At 36.0% G+C, this 6,529-nt stretch overlaps 1 protein-coding gene across 6 annotated transcripts in view; it reads left to right on the top strand.

Annotated features, from left to right (window-relative positions):
• The window catches only part of LOC108694582 (AF4/FMR2 family member 4), a 271,647-nt gene that overhangs the window by 245,458 nt on the left and 19,660 nt on the right, over positions 1-6,529 (top strand). The window lies entirely within an intron of this gene.

Genomic DNA, 6,529 nt, shown 5'->3' with positions numbered 1-6,529 from the left:
ATATAATTATAATAAAAGATTGTAGCACTTCCGTCATCGCAAAATTATAACAAAGAATTCAATAACAAAGAATTCATTCCTAAAAGCAAGGTACCTTATCGTACTTATTATATTCTTTTTTCGTGCGATAATGTTATCTTGCGTTGATCTTCCAACACACTGGGATAAATTTAAAACGGACGAATGTGTCGCTACGAAAGTAAAAATCGCGTTGAGAAACGGGGAATTGTCTGTTGATTGCTGTATTTACTTTCTTCCTTTTAAGTAAGGTTATCTTTAACAAAGAAAATCTTCTTGATAATCTTAAAATATACTTATTACAAATTTAGAAAACTCATTATATGTATTCAAAAGAAGAATTTATTATTTAAAAAATATTATAAAATTGATTAAAGAAGCAACTTTATATAAAAAGTAAATTGAAAATTTGTTTTAATTTAATAATCCTAATTGAAGTAGCAACTTACTAGGATTAGAATATATTTTAAATAAATTAAATTCTTGTAATGAACTTATGAAAGATTTGCAGATATATGAAATATATTTTAAAATACTTTTAAAATACTTGGTACAAGTAATTATTACTTGCGTGTAGTATGTATTTTTCTGTGTGTACACGACATAGCAGCTCGGAAATTAAATTCATGTGGATTTTTGGGTGGCAGTAATTGGCAGCCGATCCGCGTGGCCGTGTTACACGTATGACACTTGCCCGGGGCGTTTATGCGACCGTCGCACGCGAGAAAAAGGGATTATCGAGCTGACGCAAAGGGACACATCGTTCACCCTCTTCGTTCTCTTTGAGAAATTCGACCCCTTCTAACGATCCCCCGCCTAATAACCGCCGCACATCAAGTTCTTATCCGATGAAAAAATAAACGTGGTATCGCGATTCCAGATGCCTTTTCCTCCTTGTTTTGTGCTCCTCTCGAACCGTAGAATTTTGACTGATCTTTTATTTGTACGCGCCGTGTAGTTTCGGAAGGGGTGCATAATCGGCATTCTAAGCGAAAATTATTTAATCGCCTGCTGGCTGTCGCGCCAGCTGACACGAAGAATTAAAAGCGTTAATTGATTCGTTAATACCCGGTGTTTTCTCTGACAACACAAGAATGAATTACCCTCGAGAATTAATCTTCAAATGAATTAATCAACGTGTTTCTTCAAAGGACACGATTCCTTTGCGTTTGCAGACTGCGTCGACTCGCAGTCTTTTTCTAAAGGCCGATCTCAATATTCCTTCGTGGATATCGTTCCCTTTTTCCCTGGCGCGTGATTGACGCGGGTAATTAAATTTTCCCGACTCATAAAAGTCAGAATAGACCGCAAATGTACCAAATACCATGAAAAATATGCGCTCATTCCATTGCTTATTTTGCAATATAACGAGAGCGTCGTGCGTTATCAGACGAGAGCGGCCTGTGGCCTTGCGCGATCCGATAACGCGCTTAAGTCACTTAAACGAGCTGATAACGAGTTTCGGTTCTTTGCGAACGCTTGATTTACAATAGCATGTACGAATATTTTCGCTATGAGATGTAGCCCATATTTTTTATAATTCTCGCGATCTGTAATTCTTAATTCATACACTGGAAAAAGAGTCTGGTTAAGTTAATTGGAATTCTGATTGAAATCAGAATTTTCTGATTGAATCTATATATAATTCTAGTTGAGATAATTAGAATTCTAGAAATTTTTCTCAGTGTAGCTTTCGGCATTGTTGACTCACATTCGTGACTGTCTCAATTCATAAGCACCGAATCCGAAATCTTAACTTTTAACTATCGTCGCGAATTCTCTGTCGCATTCACACCATAATAATTATTTATTTAAATAATTATTTTTAGCTATTTTTATTATATTGTTGTTGTATTGTTAAATGAACATTTTATGAATGTATAGAATAAAAAAAACATGATATTTTTGACTTTTATTTATCATTTTATTGAAAATTAGTATACTATAAAGAGAAATAATATTATTCTGTAGAAAGATAGTATATGTATAATACATTGACATTGAAAATAATTTGTAAACATTTTTTTTTTAAATTTTGATTTAGTTAATTTATTTAGTCGCAATATATAGCTAATTTTCTGTATTAAAGTAACAAAGTTGTACAACTGATTAAAATTAAAAAGTGATATAGGTAATCATATTTGTTTTAATAGTAAATTTGTTGATATGATCAAAGATAACTTGCTACAAAAATCAATCCAATATTTAGAAATGAAAATTTTTAATAAAAAACATGCTGGCTAAAATGACACATACTTTTGTAATAAAGGAAACATTAGCAATTTGTATTGTTTATTTTATTCACATATCTGATAATTAAAGGAGTATACTGATAATGAAGAGAAAATATTGATAATTGCTTAATAATTTCATTGTTAAACCATTAAATCTTAGTTCTAGAAAACATAAATGTTGAATTCACGTAGCAAGGCTATAGCTTTGTTGAACTATTCGATCTATTTTTTTTCTGTGACATACTATAAAAAGAAATTTTATTACTACCGCCGTGCCTACAATGAGACACGACGATGCGACGGTAGCATTAAAGCTAAAATTTTTTTCAAGAATCGAGTCGTTTTGTCCTACTCTTATTGCATGAGGATCACGATTGTAAAACGGTTAATTAATAATTACTTTTCCCGTGCACGTTTACGTTCTGTCCGCCGATCACGCGCGAAATTTACGAGCGCGTCCGATCGCTCGATTATTTCGTGCTTCGCCGAGCGTCTTCTTGCGTACGGCCTGCACATTGTATATTGCGAATCGCGATAACGGGTTATCGGGATACCTATCTGCGGTATGTGCGCGAGTTGCGGACGTAAGCAGCATCGTCGACATAGGAAACCGGCTACGCGCATTGGAGATCTTTCGCTACAAGCTTTTCACGTTCATATTTTGCCATTACGGTGCTTCCCTTCGGGAATTCAGTCAGTTTACCCATAGTTTCTTCAATGCGATACGCGTCAGCGAAGTTCAAATCGCACGATGAATTGTAATTTTCTGTCATGAGGGATAAGATCGAAGGAAATGTAAACGTACGCGAGAATAATGGTGGTAAAATAATAAAATAAGTAATTTAATAATTAAAAATTTAATAATTATAATTATAATTATTTAAATATGTTACTTTCAAGATAGAAAGTTCGATAGTTTGCCTCAAATAGTATGAACGTTGAGAGAGCTAGTCGAATCATATTAAGAATGATAAATCATGAAGTATGAATTGAGTTAAGAGCTGCAGGAGGTTTAAATTTATGCGTTTATTGCAAATTTGAGAAATTTTACTCAATAGCAGAATGAGGAGAACATTTACCCACTTCATTAATGAAGTAAAATGAGAGAAGAAAAAAATAAAGAATCAGAATTTATTAGAATACTTAAAGTGCTCTATAGAATAACAATTTATTTATTTAATGGTCAAGAATTATAATTGCGATTTAATCAAGATTTATTTAAAGATTTAATTAGATATAATATGATTTAGTTAAATCAGCATTACAATTAGAAATAGAATAATTTGTTTAAATAAATGTTTCGATATATACGCATCTATTAATTATATTTTTTCTCGATATAATTATTTCGCTCTTTTTTAATCTTTAGATAAGTAGATGATTCTAAGATACGCAAGTTAGTAGATGAGATACTCAGATGCTCCAACTAATTTTTTAATTTTATTTGAATTTTTTAAAATTATGTTTATTATATTATGTTATAAATTTACATTAGTTATGATACTCTTATGAGATAGAGAATTGTAAGAACAATAAACTTAAGATCCATATTCACACTTCATTTTTATTGATAAATTGCGCGCATTCATTTCTGAGACTTTTTTAATCTAATATCGTTTTTAATCTAATATCTATAACGTAAACTATATGCTAAGTACGCGCAAGTGTCGATAAAAGTGAGGTGTGAATACGCAAGATTTCCAGTAATTCTTTGTATTTTTCTTTTCTAGAACAAGGTTTTAAAGAAAACTTATACTTAGGGTGCTATGACTATCCCCACCTATCCACTTAAAACTTAAACAACAATTTATTGATTGATTCTATGAACACCCTTTTTGCTTGTACTTTCTGAGCTCCTCTTGTAGTCTATAATGTACTTACATCGATAGCGCTTACAATGCGGGGCGCCACTAAGAGGGTGAGTGTCGAATAGCACCGCAGGGATCGCCGATCATTTTTCGCAATTCGATCGCATCGCGATGTGCGAACGGTGGAGACGTGTAATCGGAAGAAGTATATGCGCGTCGTTCGATCTTATCTCGCGAGAGTAATGAGAGCTCGTGCTTCGCGCCTCAAATCGAAGATGCTGGACGGATAAACGGAGGTAGAGAAGATCGGAATATATAAAATAAAAGACGCACGTCGCGTCTGGCATCGCATACTTTTTCCTACAACGACAGCAACGATGATGAAAAATTCGCTCTAGATTAGAATCGCCGTCGGAGAAGTTTAATGTTGCTCCGAGAAAACGCGTCACAGGTTACAGTATACGAAGGACATGTTCAAGGATTATTCGATACGCGAGTAAATTGCCTGTCCATGTACCTTGTTCTTATTTTCTTTCTTTTACTCGCAACAGTGTTAACCCTCGAGAGAGAATATCAGAGAAATATTTCTGCTTGAAATGTGGAATTTGAGAAATTTTAGTACAGCCGCGTTAATAAAAAAGTTTAGGTGCTCTATAATTTCAACGACGATGCTTTGTGTTTGTGGAATTTTGCTTTATTACTTTCTCGCTTCGTCTTTTATTCGTATAATTGAATTTTATGTTATATACTTACCTATAATCCAAGTTTGTTCATTCTTTAGTGTCACATTAATACTAAAAGTCCATCCAATGATCTTTACACAATGATCAAATAAATTACATACAATAAAGAAAGTGATGAAAAACCAAATATTTATCACTATTAACCTTAACTTTATATACCTTAACTTTATATTAACTTATTAAATATCACTATAAAAGGCACGATTATTGAAGGAGAAAAATCGAAAAAATATAATGCACAAAATATGTGTTCGCAGAATGTTTATTTCGTCGTCTAGACAGTCGTGAAATCTCTAACGTATCTTGAGTATAGAAGAGTCTTAAATTCGTCAATTTACGCATCCATGATATGCCTCGTACGAGCGTATCTCGTCCCACAGATTTTCACCTTCGTCGGCGCGCGGGATACGCGATAATTTACTCCATCTGTGGATCCATCTGCAGATTAAGAAGATGCTCTAAAACGGGCAATCTCATTACCGCGGTCACGAAAAGTGACCGAAACAGTACGACGTCGGAGATTTCTCGATGAGTGGACAACGTAAAGGTGGAGAACCGACGCGTTGGCTCTCGCTTCGTCGGTTATATGTGCTCCGGCGTTTCTACCGGCGGTAACTAAGCCGCGGGATTAAATCGGATGAGACGTCGTTAACCGGAGCAACCCACTCCGTCTGTGTATGCACGCATGTACGCGTGCATATGCGTGCGCGTGGGTGTGAGACGCCATATGTCCGCTTCCGACTCGTTTTGCGCGGCGACGCCGGTTTACACGAAATGAACGACCTACATCGCGAGAGCTCGTTACGGGCTCGCTCTTTGTTACCCATCTCGTCGTTCTCCTGCACGCGGTACGATATTCCGTAGTACGATCGTGCACACGTAGCGAGTAGTGGACCTCTCGGAGTTTCGCAGTTCGTTTTGTCGTGTGTTACCGCACGGATGGATTTCTGCCCGTAATCGCTTTGTTGAAACGAACGGTGCGAGCTATTAACGGCAAACTCATGCGGGGAGGAAATCGCGATCGGAGTGCTCGTGGAAATTTTTTATTTTGCGACGAGGTTGCGCGCGCGATACGCGAAGAGGAAAAACCAACATGCGAAAAGGAAAAAAAGATCAATCGCACGGTATCCGCGCTTTTATTTGGGGCGGAGTTGGAAAGATTGATATTCCACATTTCTGTCAAATATTTAGAAACGCTGCTTTTCCATGCTTACAATATATTCTCCTTGTTAAAAGGAGGTTTATTCGTTATGGTCGTACTGCGCGCGATAGATGTTCTATGAATAGCAACACGCTGCGAATTCCTTCGACGTCTTTTTTAACGTCGCGACGCCGCGCGCCGCGTCGTCGATCGACTAGAACGGGATTAACGGGCGTCGCCGTTTGATTCGGCGTCCATGTCTATTTTTGAGAACCCAACAGAAACACCAGGCACCCGCCGTGATCCAAATTAAACCGTTTACTTCAAAGCGAAGTCGATATAACATAGTTAATGAAAAACAACACTGTGCAGCGTTCGATTGTTTTTTAAGTGCAGCGAATTATTCTGGACGATTATTCGATTAAAAGAATCACTACGAATAATAACATCAGTGAAGAATGATTGAATCTTGATTGAATCTTTATTTGCGAAGATTATTGATATTTTCTATTTAGTAAACGCAATCGACACAAATGGCATTCTATTCTTCTTGGCATTCGAATAATGAAGACAGAACGACTTGTG

The sequence above is a fragment of the Atta colombica genome, unplaced genomic scaffold (genome assembly GCF_001594045.1).
Source record: "Atta colombica isolate Treedump-2 unplaced genomic scaffold, Acol1.0 scaffold120, whole genome shotgun sequence".
Taxonomy (NCBI): Eukaryota; Metazoa; Arthropoda; class Insecta; order Hymenoptera; family Formicidae; genus Atta; species Atta colombica.
Note: the sequence above shows the minus strand (reverse complement) of the source record. Positions and strands in the feature narration are given on the sequence as shown.